At 45.3% G+C, this 12,201-nt stretch overlaps 2 long non-coding RNA genes across 2 annotated transcripts; one reads left to right on the top strand and one right to left on the bottom strand.

The window, feature by feature from the left end:
- The first annotated feature begins 3,241 nt into the window (after window positions 1–3,241).
- LOC115319894 lies at window positions 3,242–6,951 on the top strand. Its single transcript, XR_003918543.4, has 3 exons — window positions 3,242–3,325; window positions 4,031–4,147; window positions 6,934–6,951. It is a non-coding gene; the product is annotated as an uncharacterized LOC115319894 (long non-coding RNA).
- Window positions 6,952–8,889: 1,938 nt separating this feature from the next.
- LOC121835498 lies at window positions 8,890–10,329 on the bottom strand. Its single transcript, XR_006077622.1, has 3 exons — window positions 10,276–10,329; window positions 9,635–9,746; window positions 8,890–9,254 (listed from the first exon to the last, which is right to left on the bottom strand). It is a non-coding gene; the product is annotated as an uncharacterized LOC121835498 (long non-coding RNA).
- Between the last annotated feature and the right edge of the window lie 1,872 nt (window positions 10,330–12,201).

The following is a 12,201-nucleotide window of genomic DNA, read 5'->3' as shown; positions in this document are numbered from 1 at the left end:
CCTTGAGGGCACGGCAGATATTTATGTTGTCTGGCAGCTGAATATGAGTTAGAAGTTTGTCACGTGGCTGCAGTGGGATTTAAAGTTATTGACCTTTGCTGGCCAGAAATGAACAAATTGAGCGCCTTCAGAAGCCGAACAGCTGCGAAAGAAAGATGGCGATTTTTGGAATTGACTCGAGCGCTCTACCGCGCGTCAGTGCTGTGCTTATCCCAGCAATCTAAACCTTTGCTAGTATTACGACAACACTTCCGTTTCCCCGCCTCCAAACAGACAAAGGCGCACAATGCCTCCCCCTCAAGCAGTCTTCGTCAATTCTTTTCCTGCCTAATCCGAAAATAATGGAAATATCTTCCTTAAGATAATCTTCTCTCCTCCCCCCCCCCCCCTCCTTTCCCCGCTCAGCCCAACCCCCAAACTGAGCCCCTTCGTTTTTTTTAACTCATGCGCCCACAAATAACCTGAGCAAAAGACGGGATGTTTTCATTATTTTTTGATGGAAAGAAGGAACTCTTTCACAACTGGCCCAGTGAGAACGTGGAAGAAAGCAGCACCCGCAGTGCGATGTGGACACTTGCAATTTTGTTACTTTAGTTTACATTCAGCTTCGATACCCTTTTAACAATAACTGACCTTCACATAATTGGTAAAATACCAATACGATGGCCGACATAAATAAGAAAAGAAAGATAGATCAGAATAAAAGTTTACTCTTATGGAACACCTGAACCTGGACCTACTGAGATTAAGTTTTCGTAAAAGGCTCATGGAGGTAAGCAGTTGCTTTGCGACTTCATATTTGAGCGAGTGAAAAAACGAAGACAGTAATCGGTTCAGCAGTAGCTTAGGAACATACTGTTTGCTTTGAATCGATTTTTATTCATTAAAGACGGAGTAATTCAAATGTTAAATTTTTGTTTTGACTTTAGGAACCAGCAGCATGGTCCCCAAATAGGTCTTATACAGTATATTTTGATTATGAATTCCTTGTTGCAATCCTGAGTTACATTCATGGCATGTTTTGTGTTTGGACTTTTAATGAAAGAATTAAGATCGTTCATGTGCAGCACTCAGTGACCAAGTTTAATACCTAAACGCTAACCTTTCTAGTACCGAAAAACAAAACCCCATCATTTTCATGCACCAAGGTGAGTAGTCTGCAGTTGAGACTATTTTCAGACCATGTATTTGTTTGCTTACGAAATGTATTGGGAATTGCCGTAACGCTGACAGAACTGAGTACCTGAAGCTAGTATTCCACCCCCCCCCCCCCCCCCCCCGCCCGACTGAGCAACGACTTCACAAAATCTTGACGCACATGAGTCACATCTGACCGCACGCGAATCAGGATCAATAAGCTGGGAGGCCTGAGCTGTTTGGTTTAGTCTAATAAGCAGTAGCTACTTTCCTAAGCATATTTCAACTGAATGTAATTTGTTTTCGTCCGAGCTTTTGTTTCAGCTCTTATTATTGGAAGAGGGGCATCGGTGGCCAAGTGGGCTAGCGCACATCTGCTCGGAGCAGGCGGATCAGACGCTCGCGCTACAGAACCCAGAGATTTTGGGTTCAAACCGCTCCCCTGCTTGTTTCGATCTGCATGGAGCGTATGGTCGCCTGCCACTATACGTGGTGCACGTCAAAAACCCCAGCCTAGCGGTTCTACTGCACTAGATAAATTTCTCATCTGCAACTGTGACGCCAGACGCCCACTGTATAGGCCTCGGAACCTAATTAGGGCCGTCTCCGATTATCCCTTCATACGGGCGTTGATCATGTCTGTTCCGCGGGCACATAGGCTGTCCATCAGCTCTTTGGTAGAAGTGCCTACGTCAGTGCCATGTTTTCCCTGCTGGAATCCGCTGGGGGCATCAAGTAGATATCCCCTTTCCCGGGTCGAGGTCATATGTAGGTTCTGGTGTTCTTTTGAGGATAATGGTAGAGAGGGAGGGTCATGTTTCTTTCGCTTGCAAGTACTGCCGCAAGACGATTAAGTAATATCACGGTAGTGAACCTGGTACATTGGTGTAGCCAGGATTTTATTTTGGGAGGCGGGTCCAATGGCATAAATCCCCCCCCCCCCCACCCCAATGACGAAGCACGGTGAGCTCGGTGGTACGGAGGCTCACGCCAAGATTAGCAAGACTCTGTTAAGATAAAACGGGTAAAGCTGCATTGTCATTTTTGAAAACGGAGCAGGCTTCGTTTACAGGAATAGGGGTGTGGTGGTTCACTGCTCTACTGCCGTCGTAGTTGAGGCCCACCAACTTTGAAAGCTTCCTGACAGCACACAACTTCCCCCCCCCCCCCCCATCTTTTTTTTTGAGGTAGCACTGTGTTACCAACGCGTGAGGGTCAGACAAAACACAAGGATAGTTATAGACCAGTGGCGGCTCTGTTCCATGGGCGCCGCCATGTTTTTTTTATGCTGACACAATGACACGGTAAAAGGGGGGGGGGGTTCTGCGCTTCATGTGAGGCTGTTTTTTTAGAAACCTTCGCACATATCGTAGTGCAAGAACGTCGGAAAGGCATACTCACCAAACTCCAAGCACAAGACCAATTCCAAGAGTGATGTAAAGAGTAAAACCCTTGTTTTATTCCCAGCCCCCCTCTTCACAAAAGCCTGCGCTTCAGATTATTTTACATTTTTATTACTGGGGGCTACGATTTTGGACGCTGGTCTATAGGCCACCTGCAACGCTGTTTGGTTTGGCGCTATCCAGCGACTGAGGCAAGAAACATTGGGTATGCCTGGGAGTGGTAGCTGCATTGTTCAAACGTTCGCTATTACTCTGGTGGTGCCGCTATTGGGGAGGAGATCGAAATATAGGGGGCGCTCGTGATCTTCGCCATCGACATCATCATCAAAATAAACATTGCGCTGTGGGGACAACAAGCCCGCCATCGCGTTGAGTGTTGTGTGTGTACTGCGTGATCGCCACGATTACTTCCCGCAATGGTCCGTTATTGTTCCTTGCCACAATGCACGACGTACGCTTTCGAACAAGGTGTCCGTTTTCACCAATATCCGCGCGACAAAAAGCTAAGGGCACGCTGGGTGTGGAAGTTAAAAATGGGGAAGAAGTTGACGGCCCATGCCATGGTGTGCAGTCGGCATTTCTCGGCCGATGCTTTTAAAGTGAAAAGAGCCGACGTAAAAGGTATGTGTTCGAAGACAAGGCTAGCAATGATTCCCGTTTTAAAATCGCTTTGCATTTTGTCATAGACTGGAAGAACAGGTATCTGAAGCCATCATCCGTTCCGTCGGAGAACCTTCCAAAAGGCTCACACGATCGTGTGGTGAAGACCCGGAAGCCGCCTAAAGGTACGCTGTTGTCAAATGAAGGGCACGATTATTACCGCAACGTGTGCTGTTGATATCTTCATATGCCAGTGGTCGTCCTGACATGTTCGTGATTATTGAAGCGTGACTAAGTGCGTCCTCATTCGATATTTTGATCACAGTGCGCGGAGCCAGCCTCGTACGCCAGACGTATCTTACGGCGGTCGTGTACGTCTAATGTCACATAAAATGACCGAGCCAATGATCGCAGTGTCTAGAGTACCGTCCGAGAGCGTCCAAGTGCCATCCGACAGCCCTCTACCCACACGATCAAGTGCCGTCGAAAAGTCTTGTATAAATCGTGTTCTCAAAACGAGTTTTCCGAAGTGGGCGGTGGCGTAGTGGTAAGATGCCCGTCTCATAAATAAGCGGTCCCGGGTTCGATCATCCGTGGGGACGTACTCTTTTGCTTTTGTTTTTTCGAACATCTTATTTTGCCGACGTATTTGGCGATATTTGCATTTATTTTTTTTACAATTAATATTGGACAAAACCGAATGTTGTCGCCGAAATTTCGCTGAACGAAATGGTATGGGACTCTGTGATGGGGCACTCTCTTCATACTTAGCAGATGATACTATATGTTTATGGTTGCTGTGATAACAAACTTATGCTTAATGTGCATGCCTAATGCTCTAGTCATTATGGGCAGTGGTCAAGAAAAGGCTAAGTGAGAATTTATTTCAGGTGACAGAGAGAACCCATCCCTCGATGAGTACAGCCCCAGCACTCTCAGCCAGGTTGACCATGAAAGCTGCAACGGAGCACGCCTGAGGGCCGAGCACGTCATTGTTCAAGAAGACTGTGAGTAGAGTCGAGAGAAGTGTGCACATAAACAAACTAAACAACTTATTAAAAGCATGTGTAGTTTCTTGTGACATAGCATGCCACATCAAAAATAGTTGTTTCCTCCTATTGCAGTGCTTAGATGATGCAACAGTAACAAATAAATAACCACTGGAATAACATTTTTGTTAAAAAAGCTTGTAAAATATTGTAATCGCTTACACAAGTGATTACAGTCATGGAATACCAGTCTGTAAAGGTAACGGCAGGTAGCTCCACCGTATCATGATGTCGCAGAAATGCCTGGGCCTGCATCTGTTGAGGTCTAGCATCACGCAAGTCAATTTGAACAATGGCTAGGCTGCTTATAGAAAGGCGACACGATTTATTAAAATTCAAACGGGGCGTGGTAGAGGGTACAAAAAGGATAGGACATTTATTTTCCGCAGTTATGTGGATATTTAGCATTCCTCATTCTATGGAGTCACGTGTACCAGTGGCATCTAGCTAGTCATAGTACCAAGGAAATGCTGGTACTTATGGCGATTATGTTTAACGTAATTGCTATCGTTTAGGCCAACAATATGGTGCAGTGGCACTTTACAATTGCAGAATCAATTTTAAACTGGTTTTGCAATTCAAATCAAGCGTAGGATTGTTTTGTGGGCCATTTGCATTTCTCAGCACTTTTATTGCATTACATGGTAGGCTTGTTTGATTTAACCAGCACGTTATACACCAGTTCCACTTGGTTACACTCAGCACATTCGATTAACAAGAGCAGCCTATCTTAAAACACGTTGAGGAAATACATTGACCTGCAATAAAATGCTTAGGTGGGTCAGTTTGTACATCATGGGAAATAAGCGCCAAAAGAACAGGGACAAAGAGTAGAATAACTACGACACAGGGCGCACTCTCAACTGAATTTATTAGGAAAAAACACAAACTTAAATACCAACGGGAGCACACCATCATACACCACACGTCACGTTAGTCCCCACCCAGACCATGTTTCTTCTGCACTGCTGGAGGCTGGTACACATAAACTGAACGAGCTCAGTGTTGCTTCAGTCTTGATATTTGCAGAAAGTCAAGGCAATGCAGGACTGGTTCAGCCCTTTTTAATTTATTTCGGCGTTCCATCTTCAGCAAACGTTTTATTGCACTGGCCATTCAACAAAAAGCTTTGACAGCAATGTAATTACAATGTGATCCTTAAACATTGTTGAAACAAAAGAACTAAAAACAAATATTGGATGACATGCATGTCGCAGCTCAGTTCGAGACCGTTCTGTGCGTTTTCTTATTTTTGTTCCTATGCGTTTCTACAGTGTTGAAGAGCTAGTCTTAGCCTTTCGTGTTATTTTATGTGAAGCTCGTTTAAACCGTATTCACTCATTCCAGTGAGTGAGCACTGCATATAAATCATTACTGCAACTGCTGTATGGAGTGTGTTCGAGATAATCCCTTCATTCATGTGGATAACCATTTGCACGCATATGAAACACATTCAACGTTTTGCTCATTTACTCGCAACACATTCAGGTGACGATGGTGTCTCCTCCTGTGGAGCTGACAGCGAGGCAACAGTGAGCTGTGGGGATGACAGCGAAGCAACTCTGACCTGTGAGGATGACAGCGAAGCAACACTGACCGGTGATGATCAGAATGAAGCGACAATGTCCAGTGAAGAGTGGAGCGAAGCAGCGGAGTCGTGCGAGGAGCTCAGCGACAGTGACTACGATGCAGAGTGTAGGTTTTGAATTTACACTGATATAATGTAGTTGTTCCATCCTTCAAGTTTATTTTGATATCTGACTGCCTTAAAACATATAACTTGTTTCATTTGTTTGTACTTAAAAGCAAGTTTAAGTTGAGCGATAACATTTGTCACATTGTGCCTTTTATGAAGTACACTCAGACAAAATTATTGTTCATGCCGGCAAAGCAAACTTTCTTTTACACTTGCCATTGTGCAAAATTCAGTCTAAAATCGTTAAAATAAATCTGGTTACGACAGTCATTTGATCTGGTTACGACAGACATTTGAAATTTGGTAACTTTACTATCCGTACCATTGATTCACTTTCGTATCTCCACACTACATATACTTTTACGACAAACTGCAATTTTGGTAACTATCAAGGTCTCTTATAACTAGTTTAGACTGCACTTCTGTTCAAACTTCGGCTTTGATGCAAGAATGGGCGACATAGCTTGTCTTTCGTCAGTAAAGATTCGACTATGCGTTTACCAGCAATTCCACTGGTAATCAAAATGCACCATTTTGAATCTCATTGCATCTCACAACAGTGTGTGATATTGAACCAAAGTGTCCCAAAACCAGTGGCTAAGAGTTATGTCATACTTTTTGCCACTTTCTGTTAGGCGAGGCTACCAAGCATAGGTTTGGCTGCAACAAAACAGACACCTCGCTTCTGTGCCAAGGGCCTCTATCAATATAATTTATTTATTTGAATACGCAGACAGATTTTCTCGGCATTGCTTTTTTTTTTTTTTTTTTGGAGTTGAACCTGACCTCTAACAACAAGTAAAATTTCCTAGCCCATCAAGCAAACCGAAATGCACTGCCGCACCCGCTGTTTCTCCGAGCACACCGGTGCTATGCGCTGAAGCTTGACCCAGGAACACTGTTGATAAATGTGCTCTCCATTCCATCCTATATCATCAGTTTTCAGTATGTTTTGTGATCAAATGTGTACTTTCACAACCGTCACGAGTCGAGATGGCCAGGTTTGTGGTTTCCATGCTAACATCATATTTGCTCTCATTTTATTTAGGGACCGAGAAGTCGCTGCTTAGCACAGGATCACCCTTCCAAGTAGATTCGTGCATTCAAGTGGACACCCTACTGGAGCAGAAGCAAGGGCCCCGAATTTCGTTGTCGATGGTAAAGTCCGACAAAGAGCTTGTCATTCTTTCTGGTGTTGGTTCACTACAGTTGATGAAAAACATTGTAACGGAATTCGATAATGTGAGAAAGCAGATGACTTGAAGGCTCGTTTTCTGTGTTCGGGTGACCTTGTTTTGATGGTTGTGGTGAAGCTCTACCACAACGTCTCTATTAGCTTCTTGGCTTTTTTGTTTGGTGTTCACAGAACAACTGCATCCGAAAACCTGAAAACGGCAATCTGTATCCTGAGTCACGTGCTTGGTGCTGCCGTCTTCATTCCATCCGACGAGTCAATCGAGGAAAACCTTACAGTGTATTTTAGAAAATTTCCTCACACTAAGATCATCCTTGACTGTACAGAGATAGCCATACAGAGGCCAGCTGACCTGACATCACGAATAATCACTTACAGCCTCTACAAAAAGACATACACCGCAAAAGTGCTGATTGGGTGTGCCCCAACTGGCATGATAACCTTTGTAAGCAACGCTTATGGAGGAAGAACTTCCGACTGCTTCATCACAAAGGAATCGAAAGTTCTCGAAAAGTGCTCCCCACTTGAGCAAGTCATGGTGGACAAAGGGTTCTTAATTGACAAGCTGTGCGATGATGCCAGAGTAGAACTCGTTCGACCACCTTTCCTGAGGAACAAACAACGAATGTCGCGCACAGATGCAGTGCTGAATCAAGACATAGCCCGTGCAAGGGTACACGTTGAACGTGCTATTCAACGCTTGAAAGTGTTCAGAATACTCCAGCAGCGCTTTCCAACGCACCTGATGCCCCTCTTTGACGATGTAATGAAATTGGTGGCAGGAATTGTGAACCTTTCACCTCCAATTTTTGCCCATGACAAGTTTTTGTAATTTTAAAAGAAATAAGGGGATGTAAACACTAAATAGCACCCTTGTTTCTCATAAACAAATAAAGAGATAACACTAACCAAATCCGTAAATAAGGAAGCCCTTTCTTTCACAACCAACTCGGTTCCTTCGTCAGTGGTGGACTGCGGCTATGGCCGGCGAGGAGCATAATTTTTTTTGTTTTCTTGAACCACCGTACCAGAAGAAAACAAAAAATGCTGCTCCTCGACGACCACAACCGCAGTCTAACCCTGGCGAAGGAACCGAGTTTGTTCCGAAATGTAGGGTTTTCCTATTTACGGATTTGGTTAGTGTTATCGCTTTATTTATTGTAGCACCCCAATCAGAGACTTCTCTCAAAATGTTCACTTTCAATGTCATGCCATGTCTAGCTAATGAAAGAACATACTAAAAGCTGCAAGTCCCATTGTTTCTCCTATTGTCATGTACCTATTTGTTTTATTAAACTACCTGTTACACCTGCGAAAATGACCATGTGTGAGGTGTTCTTGCTTAATGCCTCAAAAGTGAACACAAAAACACGGCCTTTATCATACCACTCCTTTCAGGGCACGGAACAAGTACTCCAAGTAAATGAAGCGGACCGCCTCGACACATTCATCAAAACATTTTTGGCTGAACTTAATGTTTACCAGTCTCCAGACCGTATCCGGCTCATAGACGAAGTAGTCACAGCTGTCGGTACCCGTGACTCCCATACCGATCTGTGTCTGGGTGTAATTGCATGATTTGGGGTCCTTTCCATTTTTAAGAAAGGAGTTGCTCAATACATTTGGGCATTTCACCTCTAATAGATTTCTTCTGCCTGGGCAGCACTGGCATTTATACGTGACTATGCCGTCAGGGGAACATCCTAGGAAGGGCATCTTCTCCCACACCATGAAACCCATGTTGTCAATCCTGGCGCAGTGACCATCCTTAGTTAGTACATTAAGGTACTTCAACTTGGCTTTCCCTTCGTTCTCCTGACCCCTCTCCATGGAGGCAGATTGATAAGTGTTCAGCCTGAGCACTAGATCGAGCAGACCGCCGACATTGTGTGGTCTAGGATGTATCGCCGGTTTTTTTACAGACGCCACCCATGTGCGGAATGAGTGGCAGATTGATGCCGTGGCCATGCCCTTCCTGTACAGCATCCACTCGGGCTCTGCAGATTGTGCTTTTGTTCTGCGCTCAATTTCTGCAATGACGTCCTTGGTTAGTACTCGCTTCAGCACTGTCAGGACGTTCTGGAGCTCTTCTTCTGGCATTCGCCGCAGTACTTCCAGCAGGTTAGGTGGACGAGATGCCACCACAGAAGAGCATGATGCTCCACTCGCCTGTCCTGAAATGCAGTATACACTTTTATTTGTGCCAAGCCATTTATTCAAGGACATCATCTAGTTCTTGGCAGTATCTTTCCAACAATCTGGATGTCCTAGTTCTATCCGCCTGAATGGTTTCCATGAATATGGGTAAAACATATCAGGAAGGTGCACTAAATGCATGACCCGATGCAAACCAACGCATGTTGCGCTCACATTATGAGATGTCAACAGGCTTTACATCAGGTGTGTACCCAGGTTTAGTTTTATGTGGAAAAGCTCTGTAATGATGCAGCATCGTTTGGCACTGCACCATGGTTATGTCAAGCCATTGCAAAATTCCACGAGGTTGAAGGAATAAAGGTTGCCCTATGAATTCGACAAGTAAACCATATCTTACCTGCGTGTGGCCGTTTCCGCTCGTGGATTGCAATCGAGCACACATATGGGAGGTCTTTCTTCAGTCGCCCAAGAATATTAGGTTCCACAGGGGGCAGTGCAGGGCGTTGAAACTGAAATTATTTAAATTCAGATCTGCAGGTCACGACACTACAAGGGAAAAAGGTTGTTCACGTACACAAACTGCAAGAGGCTCTTATGTGCCACAACTATGCCCCAACCACAAGACTTGAGGCAGTGATTAAAGTAACCGGAACCGACAACATTTTTGGAACAAAAGAGCGTAATGTATCCTTTTTGCAACTAGTCCATGGGACATTAAAAGTTGGTCACTATTTGCATTAAAATATTGACTAGTGATCAGTATTTGCCATTCAGCCCACATTATTTTACCGTGATATGAGAAGCCAAAATTCGACGTGCTCCTGGTTGTTGACAAGTAAATTAATGCTCGGTTAAGTCAGACACCGCAGCTTATGACAACGACCACTCAACACTTTCACAACAAGTGGTCCTTGGATCAACAAAACTAGCGATAAAAATGCCACAGATGACATACTTGGAAACTGGGCTTTGCGCCGAGATGACAGAGGAAGATTGGTGAGTCTTTTTGTTCACAATGTCATGAGAGCTGGAGCTTACCTTTGGACAGAAAGGAACCTTTGTCAACGTCGTTGGGGCATACTTGACTTTCACAAGCTCTTTGGCGTGCTGACCCCACGCCTGTGGTAAATCAGTACTTGAGAGCTGCGGTAGTTCACGCATCCGGTTTGCCTTAAGCAGCACAGCTACACAATGCTTGCACCAGCTTGAGTTCCTGGGAGCAACACCAAAGTAAACAGCCAATTGTTCAATCCCAGGTTTAAATTTCAGTAACAGGCACACCGTATGACAACCCAAAAGCCACCCATCATGAATAAGACACCACTGAAATGTGGTGAACCTGAATTAGAGAGGACTCCCCCCCCCCCCCCCCCCCCCAAAGCAAACTGAAAACAAAAGAATTCTTCTAATCTAGTTTAAGCAAATAATCAGTAACAAATGACCACTTACCCTGCCACGCATGAACAGGAAATGCTTAGGATCTCTCCGTGATTAAGATCCAAATTCACGGTGTGTGGCTCGCCGTGGAGCGCTGACGATTGCAGCACGTAGCCTACGACGCGAAGGACACCCAAAGCTGGCCCGGGCGCGACGCTGCATTCTATTACGTGCTCGCAATTTAGAACATCTTCGCCTTCAATGAGACACCTCTTACTGTCTCCCACATACTCCAGGATCGTTGCAAGGGAGATGGGTACTGAAAAGCAATAAATAATGCATACCTTACTTCGAGCATCTAATAGGACGTCAAAACAACGGGGCTTGTACATAGTAGGTGCAACACTGCTAGCAATGGTTTCCTCCCTTTTCGCTGGGAGCTTTGCCCACATTTGATGCGATAGACCGTTCGTGTGTTTCGCAAGCACCAAGAGGCATGCTCCGAGTTGAGCTACTCTTCACTGGCGCTACACACTCCCCTTGTATGTATGTGAGATTCGAAGTAAACAGTCCAAATAAAGTGACGGCGGACAGGCGTGCGACCCGCCCCGCGCTGCGCGTGTACGTGCAAATCTACCAAGCTCTTTGGTGCTTCGGCAGTTCTGCAGAATGTCTTTTACATCATGCAATAAGTGCAAGCGAAGCCAAAGTTTGAAGCGCGAACACCTAGCGATTAACGACGCGCGCAGCGCACGGGCGGCCACGCCGGCAGTCGCAATCGAAGTTCCGGGCGTTACTCCGAGCGTTGCTCCGAGCTAGCCCCGCGGGCTCTTCTTTCAGCTACAACACACGCATTTATGATAAGACAGAGAATAATATGTACGTTCTAGTAAAAAGATACCGATGACATACCTTTCACGAGGCGAATATCGCCTTCGTCCATGGCTGTAATCCTTTGAAAATGGCTGAGGCGGGTTTTTGTTGTACCCATCGCTTCAGTTCCCCAGTTGGCCGCTAACGGCGTGACGGTCGGCCCCCCTCCCCAATAGCCTAGTGTCTGAAGCAAGAAATACTGGGTAGACCAGGAAGCCGTGATCCCATGACATGCAAGTACGGCGGAAGCTGCGGTCTGGCGGGCCAATCGGAACGTGACTTCGTATCACCGGAGTGCGCTTTTACTGCGAAGAAGTATCAGTCTTTTCGCTGCGACATGCTCGGAAATGTGTGCGTTGCGCTCGTATACGTAGCGGATATCGAAGCCGTCGGCACGCCATAGGGGTCTTATCGTTCACCCTTTGCTAAGTTACACCGAGGCCTTTGCTAAGTTACACCTTGGGCTCTCACTCTACTGGCGCCGCCTGGCTGTTACCGGCAGGCTATACTGTCACAAGAAATTATACAGCCAAAAAAAAAAAAAACACCGTCCTCGAACAAACCCTAGGTGCCCATACATAGATCGACTGTAATTCTGGACAATCAGAAAACCAAAATATGTTATCTATTAAAGGTTTAACGAATTCGTGCTACAGAACAAGATGCCGAAGGAAAGAGAATCTTATTTTCGCTAGGCCGCTTTATCTTGCAGTG

Source organism: Ixodes scapularis, unplaced genomic scaffold, assembly GCF_016920785.2.
Source record: "Ixodes scapularis isolate PalLabHiFi unplaced genomic scaffold, ASM1692078v2 PGA_scaffold13__105_contigs__length_92229423, whole genome shotgun sequence".
In the NCBI taxonomy this organism is placed as follows: domain Eukaryota; kingdom Metazoa; phylum Arthropoda; class Arachnida; order Ixodida; family Ixodidae; genus Ixodes; species Ixodes scapularis.
Note: the sequence above shows the minus strand (reverse complement) of the source record. Positions and strands in the feature narration are given on the sequence as shown.